Genomic DNA, 12,720 nt, shown 5'->3' on the forward strand with positions numbered 1-12,720 from the left:
ATTACACTGCTCTGTGAGGATTACCATGAATTTTGCTCAATTAGCAATTAGCAAAGCATAAGCTACCCTAATGACTCATCATCTACGGATTACCGTCAATTTAGCATATAGCTTAATTAGCATTTAGCAAAGCATCAACTGCATCAGTGAGTCATAAAATATAGATTAGCATAAGTTAACATTTTGTCCAGTTAGCAAAACTATCAAAGAATTTTCCTATGATGATGCATTTGTTTGGGGAAAATCGCAAGATACAGTTATGTCAACTTCCACACAATATTTAGAATTTAAATATGCTAGACCTGTATCTGTAGTTAGCTTCTGAGCTACTAATGCTTTTTCGCACAACTTCTTTGCCTTCTGCGGTTTACAGTTTTCCATACTAACTGCAAAAATGTGAAAATAATAACGGCCACTGACTAATTGCAGCAAAAATGCTAGACAGAGCTAACCATACAGACATTGAGTCACCAACACCTTCTTTAAAACACTTCTGCTTTTTTCTGTTTAGGGAGGATGGAGAGTTTGAGAGAGAAAAAGCCAAAAATTGGGTTATTTCAGTTTGTCTGCGTGAGAATAACGTCACCGAAAAAAGTTCCCTTTTCTTCTCACGCAAAAGCAAACAACTGACCCACTTCCTGTGGGTCCCGAGCAGGAAGCAGAAAGGCATCGTATGATGTTTGTGTAATTGGTTATGTCAAAACACGAACCCAACTTTTGTCCTTTGCTGTGTCTTCACTCACTTTCAACATAAGGTTAGTCAACCTGCAGCCACAGCTATACTCAAACTCTTCTGCATAATGTTTGCCAAACACTTCCACACACTATTAGATGCATCTGCGACTTTCAGTCAGTGTTGTGAAAAACTGTTCATTATTGAATGCAGGTTTAGAGTTGTGAAAACTTCATAAATAAAGTTACTAAATTTAAAGACGACATAATGGCCAAATTTTAATTTTAATGAACAGGTACTATTTTCAATTGACATTAGGCCTAGAGTAGACAATACAGGTTCAGTTATTTCAGAATTACATAGCTGTTATATTGCATATTGCATGATACAAGTTATTTTTGGGGGTTCAATCGTAGGTTAGATATTTTCTAGGATCTGAGGACAAAACAGCGTGAACCAAAAATTGCTCTGTGTTTTCTTGTTAACTGCACACTGGATAACACACTGCGTTTCCCCACAGACTGGTCGTACAAGCTCTTATTATAAACCATGGGTGATTTTTAGAAATTGTGTGAATAAGTGAAAAATCACAGTTTTTCAGTCCCTAAATTGAACCAAGCAAAAAGTGAAGCGAAAGCAAAAGTTCCAGACAAGTCTGGTGTGTTTGTGATATGACTGTTGAGTTTGGGGACGCGTTGGATAAAATAACTTCTTTGCACATGTAATTTGCATAAAATTCTATCAACATTCCTTTTAATAAATTGCTGATTTGTTGGACAAAATCAATTCCAATTTGTGTCGCAGGTTTGGTGTTAACAGTGAAAGTGAAAGCACAGTCCCCCTTCAGAACGCTGAAAAACAGTTTGGACAACAAAGATATTACTTTTCTTTCTTTCATCTTTTTGCAACTCTTGCAGTAACTGACGTGCCCATCAGAGCGCTGTCATATGGATCCCATTGTGATAACAACCGTGTGGTAAAGCGGTCCAGTCATTGCTTCACTTTTATTGTTTCCTGACTGTTTACTTACCGCTCTGCTACGTACGGTGATGTATATTTGTTGTGTGCCCAGTCCTATCTTTATTTTATTCTGTGCACTGTCATTTTGTTCTCAGTGTGGGGTCTTGTCACCCTGCTGCACGTGCCACTGTAGTACTCTGCACTTCGCAAAAGAAGGGATCTAAAACAACACAGTCAAATCAGAATTCAGTAACATTAAGCAGACACTTTTCAGTGAGATATCTTTATTCGCCAATGAGGCATGGGTGCAAGTGATTAATAAGGAATTTTATAAAAGAAGCCATTTGCGTAAGAAGAACAGATGTACAATAATTAGAACAGAGTACTTATGTGTCATAATGCTTGGTGCTTCTCATACATGTTCATTGAAGTAGAAACCCCAACAACACACTTTATTTTGTATCTTTCAGTGGTTTAAAGAATGGCATGAGTCTGGTCAGACTGGAACACGATGACAGGGAAACCTGTGAGCACTAGACAGACACAAGGTGTCTGCTATTAGGAATTTTAGGTATGTCTCACCACAATAGCTTATGAAATTGTCTGGCTGATGTTTTGCAACACTACTGCTAAATCTATGAAATCAACTTCATATTCACATAATTTCTTTCCCAATTAAATGCTAAATTTACCAGATTAAAGTTCCAATAACTTTAGCTTTTAAATGTGTTTGCATTTAAAAGATTCTTTGGTTCATGAATGTAACTTTTAAAATGGAGCACCCATGGTTTATGTGGTGAAGCAGGTTGTCACATCACTGAGTTGCCAAAGGGTCTTGGGCAAGACACTGAAACCCAATGCCAGGTCAATGTCTTTTATTGCAGCTCAGTCACCACTAAATATTTAAGCATGAATGGGTGAATAAAGAAGCAGTACAATTAGGAAGCGCTACACAAGTGGAGGCCATTTACCATTTAAAGGAAATCTTCAGCCTGAACTTTTCTCTGGGTAAATGATGTGCAGAGCATACCGAATATGGTTTTGCAGAGTAATAATGAACCATCTCTTTTTAATTCCTCTTTCCCATGCTATCTTTCTTTCTCTCTGTATATTGCAAGCTTGTTCAGCACCCAAGAGATTTTAGGAAGCTGAAGTGAAAGTATGTTGAAAGTGAATGTTTTTCACTTATTTTGTCAGATACGCAGGAAGCCAAGAGAGATAGTGGACTGAACAGAGGAAGTCAGATTGCTGTTCATATGTATGTGCGTGTGTGTGGTCTGATTGCTGACTGAGCCCTTTCACTGCAGCAACCCGCTTTACATATCAACCTGCTAGACCTGATTAAAAACAGCCCATTGCTATGCACTAACAGCACAAACATATTCATTATATGAAATTCATTAGACGAAACATTTCAATTATTGTGTGTTATATAACATTTATGAAAAATATTAATCAACCAACATTCATGTTGATTCAGTAGCAGTGCACAAATTTCCGATTTCTTCACTAATAAAATAACGATCAGTCTGCATCTGTTTCTTCATAATGTCATGAAAATGCATATGTTGTAAAGGGATATTGCAGGTGGACAAGAATGGGGTCTTGCACCAACAAATTTATGGCTTACTTGGCCAGCAAATATGGGGAAGTATGTGGCAACAAACTCATAGACTATGTGTTATGAACTGGATAAAACAAAGAACGGCTAGCCTTCCACCGAAAGGAATAGCGTACGTCACTATATATTGAAATACACAAAACGTGAAAAGGTTTGGAAATCCTTTTTGAACTATGTGAAAGATTTGGTTGCCACCAGTTTGTTGTTAAAGTTAAAGTTTTCCTTGCAGTGTTTTCTTTCAAATTTCTTTCTTTCCTTGTGAATTTTAGCATTCAAATGCTGGAATAGGGATTGGAGTAGTACAGTGGCGTAGTGATTAGCACTGCTACTTCCCAACAAGAAGGTTCTGAGTTGAACTCCAACTAGAGTTTGCATAGTCTCCCCATGTTTGCACAGGTTCTCTCCGGCTTCCTGCCACAGTCCGAAGACATTGCAATTAGTAGGGTTAGGTTAATTGGTGCTTCTAAATTGCCCATGGTGTGAATGGTTGTCTGTTTATATATCTTAGCCTTGCAACAGACTGGTGGCCTGTCCAGGGTGTACCCCACCTCTCTATGGTACCTGAAATAGGCTCCAGGGATAGGCTCCTGTTCATGATAACATCTAAGAAGAACATACTGCTTAGGAAAATCTGTACAGTTTTATTTAGAGAATTACACTATTTGCCATTTTTTACTGTGGCCATTGTATTTTTACAGCACATGACGGCATCTCAGTTAATTTTGGGAAGTATGCAGTCTTAAGATTATCTGCTGAAGTTCAAAGCAAAGAATCAGAATGGGGAAGAACGATGACTTTCTTTTTTAAATGACTTTGAACCTGGAATGGTTTTTGGTTCCTGAATGCCTTGGTCTCTAATCTGAACAAAGAAACCGCTGAGCTACTGGAATTTTCCTGCATATGGCAACAAAAAAAAATGTCTGAAAAAGCAGATGAAAATGCTTTGTCAATGTCTACCACAGCCCACCTGAAGATTACTAATGACCACGTCCATTTCTTTATACTCACTGACACAACATATCACAAAGCTCATGTCAAAACTGATATCTTGAATGTGACAGTATGTTCACTGTACTTAAATGGCCTCCACAGATCTCAGTACAGCACGACACGTTTGAGATGTGGTGGCAACAAAGCTGCACATGTAAGATTTACATGAAATTTCTAGCAACTAGTGATGTTATCATGTCAGTATGCACCAAAATCTGTCAGGGATGTTTCCAGCACCTTACTAAATCTGAAAAGGCAAAAGGGGGTCCAACCCAAGACTGGCAGTGTAACTAATGAAGTGACTGTAAACACATATTTTTACATTTGATCAGCTTTGGAGAGAAGCAAACCTGTAACTGGTAATTATCAAGATGTGGATCACAGCCATGAGTCACATAGTAAATGCCAGTTAAGACATCTGTTTTAAGTCAGTCTGGTTATCTTTTAAGTTGATTATCCAAACTTCAGAGATCCATAAAGCATTGCACTAAATGCACATAAGTACTCATTTGAGTCGTCATATATTTTAAACTTGGTTTCAATTATTTCATTTTTATGGTTTTTAAGATAGATTTTATGTGAGCAGCTGTTGCTCAGCAGCTGGAGTTGCTTTGACTTTTTTCCCCTGAGAGAGTGAATTCCAGCCACGTAGAGCATTAACACTTCCTTTTTCTTTTGTAGTTACCTAACTGTCGATATGTGCAATTCATCTGCTCATTTTCTCTACTATGTTATTTTGAATCTTCTTGTTCTCAGTTGAAGATGGTGTATATTGTAAAGGTAGTATTACCAGAATAGACTTAAGTTAAAGACACAACCACATTGTAAGATTTATTTAACCCAAGGAAGTTGTGCTTAAAAGACTTCAAAGGTTGCAAAGTACTGAAATGTTTGGCTTTAACCTCCTAGGACCTGGTGTCCACATATGTGGACATCACGTTTTGGGACGGCTAGACCAAAATACTTAATTTTTCTCTACAAGGGCCTGATATCCACTTACGAGGACATTATACTGTCACTGTTCTATCAAAATTTGAAACAAATGTCCTCATATGTGGATCTCATTTTTCTGAAAAAACAAAAAATGAGGTAAAAAAAAAAATCTGGTAAATCTTTGTTTTTACATTCTTTAGGTCCCAATCAACCCAAATAGCAAAGAAAAATTAAAAATGCATGCCATGAAAGAGTTCGGGTCTTAGGAGGTTAATTTAGAGTTATGTGCATATATAAAATTTGTTTATACAATCTTGAGTAAATAACACAATACTTTATCTTTGTTGACGAATGCCACTTGGATATAGCTAGAAATGCCATGCAGGCAATTAGGTTAGTTTTAGAGCTCTTTTTTAAAGGCTGCAGTTATTTATATCTCATTTATTAGCAACTATCACACGTGCAATTTAGTTTTTGCCCCAGAAATCCCACTTCATCTTTTGTCTCCTTGTAGTCCTCCACCACAAAATTGTTAAATACGTGTGAGATGATTAATATCAAGGTACTGAAAACTTTGAGTTTATTTTGGCTATGATTCAGCTTGGGTGATAAGGCTGATGGACAAGACAAAAAAAACTCGCACATTTTAGGAATATGCAAAAAGAATGGTACAAAAATTGTATTTTTTAACAGATAAGAATCACCATCATTCATTTCGAGGTCTGTGTGTCCTGCAGCTAAACGCATTTTAATTGTATTGTCATGTTTTCTCACCAAGCCTGATGTTTGGACTGTCCAGCAACAACATCAGTTTGGCTCTATAGGGATCATTTAATGCATTTAAAGTTGTTAATTTACTACCTTTGTAATAAATTAACTTGCAGCCATGCACACTGCATGGCTGAGTTGTACTAATCTAAGTGCACACAGATGCTCATATATGCGCACTTGTGGGCCTTGATATTAATACAAGCTTATGCATGAGTTAGAAATGGGAATTAATAAGAATTCCGTTCGAGATATCACTAATTGAATCAATTCTATTATCAATTCTCATTGGGTTCACCACCATTGTGAACTAGTGTATCAGACATCACATTTGTGCAAATTATTTGCATGCTGTGTGGTCAGTGTAATTATCCAAAAGTAATAATGTATTACAAATGTTACACAAAACATTTTTTTAAAAAGGAATGTTACTTAATTACTCCCAGGAGAAAGTCATTTGTTATAGTACTTGTTACATTACTTTCGCGTGGTTGTTGTTGCTGTTGTTGTTGTTGTTGTTGTTGTTACTCATTGTCTCATAATTACCAATATAAAAACTTATAGGCTATGGTCCCACACAACAACCAACAGAAATTCCTATCCTAATAAGGAGACACATATCATCTTTCTCTTAGCACATAAGTATGAACACAAGGCCGAGAGCACAAAGCAAAGATTAAGAAAAAAAAACATTGCAAAGAGGCTTTAAAGTGATCGTCACAGTGACTCCACTTTAAAAACATAAAGAGACGGAAACTGAGGTTCTGGTGCACAATCTGAAATCAGCTGATAGAGGTGCAAGTGTAAGTAGAACCAATAAGCCAGATCGATAAGCAGGCAGACGAACAATTTCAAGGAATCTGACTTAATGAAACAAAGTAATAAGTGCTGACATAGTTTATGCATGTGTCAGGGGATCTGTTGAGGTTGACAGTCCAATGAATAGTGTGTGCCTGGATGAGGGCACGCATGCTAGCACAAAGCTCTTTTTCCTTTGCCTTTGTTTTAACATAACATGCAAGAAGAAAATTTGGTCTAAAGAAACAATTTATTTTACATTAACTACAAAGTTAAAGGGCCAGGTTACCACTCCATACATCACTTTTAAAATAATCTATATATGTAAAGCTCTACACATTCCCTTTTTTTCTTATGAAAAGAAATCAGCTAGGTCCATTATAGTCAAAAGAAAATTCTTATTGCCATTTGAAGTCATTTATATTTAAAGGTATGGTAATATCCTTGAAACTCCCCAGCCATCAAACACAATAAGCCTGACACAAACAGGACATCAGCAAGACTTACAAGAAAGACAAGCAGGGATGGAGGTTTGTTAAAATGCAGCTTGCACAGGTAGGTTAAAGCATGGTGGATGTGTAATTTGCCAAACTGTTAAATCAGGCTGAAATAAAACTATTCTCAATATAATTTTTACGAGTTGCTGTGAATTTTTTTCCCCTGTGTTTGATAGTTAACCCTAACGGTATATGTGAGCATTTAGCTGGGATTCTAAGGTTTCTGTGGTATCCACATTTCAATTTTTATGAGTTTGATATTTGCATAAAAAACTTGAAGTCATGGACGGTTGCATTCCTCCATGCATTTGCTTTTTTTCAATTTGAGAGTTAAAAATAAGCTTTATTTTTAAGTCGTAATTACTTTTTTTTAAAAAGTTCTTGCTAAAAAAAAAAGTTGTCATAAGTTCTGCAAAAATACTGGGTACATATAGTTTCTATTTTTAATGTGACTGTCTTAAAATAGCAGACATTTCCTACATGCTGCTGTTTTGCTGTTCTGTTGGATTTTTTTGGTTTTTTTTGTTTAAACAGCAAGACTAAAAATCATCTCTTGTTTCCTTTGGATGTGACTGCATCCACTGTATTGAGTTTGTGGTAATATATGTATATTCATACCGGCTCTTAAATATCCTTACAGCAACAAAAAGGGTGTAAAGTTTTCCTATAATTTAATATTTTGCTTTTCTTCTTGTTTGCATTTTTCTATTTTCCGTACTCTGTCTCATGTTGTGTATGTGTTCCTTTTTATTAATAAAACACAATTCATGCTACAAGTAAAAATTTAATTACATGAGAAAAGGTCCACAAAGCTGTTCCTTTACTTTGCTACTGCAATGCTGGTGACTGTTGTTAAAGTTACGGCAAACTGAGTAATTAGAATGTCGGTAATTATCACATGGGGATGATTTCGGGATCGTATTTTCACTTCAGCTATGACTCATAACGCAATTTTATCGGCCTGCTTTTCCCATCATTAACTCTGCCAGGTTATGACGCAGCAGTTCTGATCAAACATATTGCACATGTCGACATTTGGAGTTTTTCGCTCTTATGTCTCTATGGTGAGCTGTTTGCAGACCACTGCTTGGCCAAGACCAACTGGTCAGAAAGTGACTAATAAATACACAGACATACAAAAACACATACATGGGGATTTATAAACATAGCCATACTTCCCTCTTTTTGATAGGCCAAGCTGACTAATATATAGCAGTGGAAAGAACCAAATATACTCCTGACATCCTTACTGTGAACTTATTCATCCAGTACTCACCAAAGACACACAAACAAAGACATTGGAATATATACAAGTACTTTTGCTCAGCAAGCAACATACCAACTTATAGCAAAAAATATTTACTGCAACGATGACATTACAGTGTAAGTATGAATGCAAGTCAACAGGCCGTGTTTACATATAAGATGAGATATGGCGGTTATTAAGAAACAGCTGAAAGTTCTGTTACTCAACATAGGTTCTTGACAGTTTGTGTTTATGCACATCTATCATCCTAAGCAGGGAACTGAAAGCAGAAGATTTTATTCCAAATATAGATATAAAATAGACACTGCCAACAAGCACTTTTATTGAGTTTTTTCTGTTTTGTTTTGTTTTATTGTAGGTCAGAATTTCTGCACTGGATTAACGCAGTGACAAAACCCTGAGGAGGAAGCAAGGAAAATCAGGAAATTTTCACAATTCGTTTTTATGCCAGGAATAAAGCTGAAGGTTTTTTTCAACTTTATTCAGTCTCACAAGGTTTTGAGTCAAACAGGAGCAAAAACTAGAACTTTAAAAGCATGAAAGCGCTTGAAACTTGAAACCCAATTGTGACTTGCAGTTTTCTATTTTATGTAAATGCTTGCGACAGGGTGGTTGTTTTATGTTCTCTTGTACTTGATGAAGTCTAATGTCACGTTAAGTTATTTTCATGCCACTACCCAGCTGTTAAAGAAATATTTTTCCCATCTTGGTGCACAATGGGCAAATAAAGAGCTGGATTTTGGTTTCATTTGACCACAGCACTTTCTCCAAACCCTTCTCTGACACATTTGGATGGCAAACTCAGGACGAGCCTGTACGTGTGCCTTCTTGAGCAAGGAGACCTTGCAGGCACTGTAAGATTTCTGTAGTATGTTACCAGTGTTGTTTCTGGTGCCAGCTGCATTCAGATCATTAACAAGCTCCTCCCGTGTAGTTTCAGGCTGAGCCACCACCTTTCTTATAATCATCCTCACCCCATGAGGCTGATGGCCGTTTTATATTTCTTCCATTTATAAATAATTGCATTAGCTGCCACCAAGCTTCTTGCTGATGATTTGTAGCCCATTCCAGTCTACAGTCTTGTCCCCGATGTCCTTTGACAGCTCTTTAGTCTTCTGGAAGAAACTGATTCTGTAGAAGGGTGTGGTTTAAAAGATAACAAGCTGAAACCAGGATTATCAGTAATCGATTGATTGATTAATTGATTGTAATCCGTGTGCCAATCTTTGGAAGCCAGAATTTTCGCTAGAGGATCAAATAATTTTTTCTCACTATGATATGCAAATCCATTCACAGCTTTTATGTAACTCTGTGCATCTCTTTGTAAGTGAGCAGACTTACAAATTAAAGGGAATTAAATAATTACTTTGTCCACTATACTCAGAAACCCGAAAAGGCAGAGAGAGTTACAGCACAGATCAGTGCAGGCATCAGTGACAACAGTTGTGACACAGATGAACTCATGAAAGTATGAAAAAAGGAACTGAAGTGGGTTGCATAGTAGCTTGTAGAAGTACAGAAATTGTCAGTAACCTTCTATAAACTTTCCAAACACCGTAGAATTGCATCGGCTAAGGCATCGTTATTGTAATCTGCAGTGGAACTTTTTTACCTACTTGAATCAACAATGTGCTCCGTTTTTTGTTTACCAAGATTTTTAGGGAATACCGTTATGGCAGAAAGCCAATTGCACGCTGGCTACTTAAGTACACGTATATGCAACATGCTTGACTGAAATTCTTGCTAAGGACATAACTAACATAAATAACTGCACAACTTCTTGTTTTCTCTCTTGCGTTCATGCGCACACAAAGTAATCTGTCATCATGTCATGTCTTGTGTCTGCTGCCAAGACAATGCAGCCAGTTCTCCCCCACTCTCTGTGGGTCACAGATACAATGCTTCAGTGTAACTTTAGTGGCTAAAGATTCAATCACACGCAACAGTGAGCTGTCGCAGTGTATCTGAAAAATACTTTTATACAAGGTATTTATGCACACCAAATGTACACTCTAGTGTGTGAATGCCCATGTCTCTGTGGAACATACTCATAAGTTAAGTTGTGTGTATGTGCGTGACTTCAAATGTCTCAGTTTTCACGGTAGATACAAGTCAGTATCATTACTAGATTCTCTGAATTTACACATGTAAAGCAGAGCTTGAGAGTGGTATGCTTTCATGGATGTGCTTGTTAGTGGAACGGATGCTACTTATGTGCTATATGGGCAGTTTATTGTTTCATTGAATTTGTAATTTTGTAGCACGAGATACTTGAAGAGGAAGCATGGTGTCATCAAATACAGATCTAGCTAAAGTGCAGGCTTACAGTGGAGAAATGGTAGTAAACCCTTATCAATGTATGTAACTAAAGCCTTGATGGATGGGATAGATGTGTTCAGCTGCCAAGCTTTTATACAATACATGTAAGCAGTCATGTTCTAAACAAGACTACTCACAACCTTAAGCAAGCAAGAGGAGGAGAGCTACCCTTTATTGTTTGTAACATTATTTTATGAGTTTTATTATTTCATGTTGTCATTATTGCTCAGTTTTGTTGTGTTGTTTGCATTCAGGAGTTTTAAAGTTATTTTGTGTGACAGCCAATGTAGTGTTTAGCTTCAGAGCACTGGCTATTTTATTCATATCCATCGATTCAGTGTAAGTATGTTGCTCCTGAATTCAAATGCATGCATATCCAGTTTTAATCTAGAGGCACACTTCTTTTTAAGCCCACAAATCACAAGGCTGGGGCCATGTGGATCCTATATTAGCCATATGAAATGCTTCTGTAGTGTAAATGGAGCTGGCAGGCTAAGTGAAATGAGAGCAGATGAGTAAATTAACATGAATAGAAACAAGAGAAAATGCTGACATTAAATATTCACAGCTGACACCTTTAGCTGTGAAACTAAATGCCTTCATCCTCCTTCGCTAATCCGTGCTCTTCGTCCTGTGTTTGTAATCCCCCTCCCTTTTGTAAAGCCTCTCTCACTCTTTCCTTCCATCAGAAACGGTTCATAAGGCTGTGATTAACCAAAAAATGTTTCGTTTTGATTGGTTTTGATTTCTCCATTCCATTCTGGCTGGAGATTTTTTTAAAAAAAACAAGAGCTGACATTTCAAATGTACTTTTATTTATTTATTTATGTATTTATATTCAGTGCAATAGGCTCAATTACACCACAGTTAATTTATATAAACACTTAACTCATCCCAGTAATTCCCATCATGTCCAACTTCCAAGCCTCCAGGAACTGAGCTAATAGGTCAAGTGTAGTTTGGCGCACACACATGGAATAACAAATCATATGACACATTTTCCCCAAGATTTCATCATCACTAAATTTATGACAATAATTTTTTAATCTTCTGTGTGGAAAAATTGCAGTTCTGTATTATCATATTTTTCTTATTTATTGGTTTGTTTATTGATGTATTGGATAATATAAGAGGCCTGTGTTACAAAATTATGTAATGCCGATCTAATATCAAGTAAAATGTATTATGAAAGAGCTTTATATGCATATGATCGTTTTACTGTAAGTTAATGATTTCTAATGTTTTACTGAGCCGACAGTGGGTTTTCACTTTCAGTCCATTTTGCACTCTCGTTTCTTGTTTTTTTCTTCTGTTTTTCCTTCTTCCCTGTCTCCTGTCCTGATTATTTTTTGTCTTTATTTCACAGCAGCTGTCAGTGTCTTGTCAGAACAATGCTGCTCGGTTCAGGTTGCTGTATGTGAGTATGTGTTGCTGCATTTGACATGCTGGCATTCCTGCAGCCGCTTGCTCAATGTTCAGCCCTCCACACTCTGCTTATTCAGGCCACTGTTCCAGAGCATGTGGGGAATTAGTGTCTACGTGTGCGTGTGAGTCAGGACATCTTAGACACACTCCTTATCATAACAAGGACGGCAGTGCAGGGAACAAGACAGAGGTTATTTTAAAATGAGGGGTGTGTGTTTCTGTTTCTTAAGCCCACAAAGCTGCAGAGGACCCCAGGTGGGACAGAAAGACAAGGAGATGACCGTGTCTGTGTTTGGACAGTAGACCCTATACCTTGTCCATCTTGGCAATGTGAGGAATGTTACTGCAGGCTCAGCTCTCCGTCACATCGAAGCACAGTTGTTGGCTGCTTGGAAAAGAAAGAGCTCCCGACTGAAGATTTACACCCCAGACCGTTGAGGACGATGACACACTGCCTGACTTTCAGAGA

This window comes from Haplochromis burtoni, unplaced genomic scaffold (genome assembly GCF_018398535.1).
Source record: "Haplochromis burtoni strain Fernald_Lab_line unplaced genomic scaffold, NCSU_Asbu1 Contig_124, whole genome shotgun sequence".
Classification (NCBI taxonomy): Eukaryota; Metazoa; Chordata; class Actinopteri; order Cichliformes; family Cichlidae; genus Haplochromis; species Haplochromis burtoni.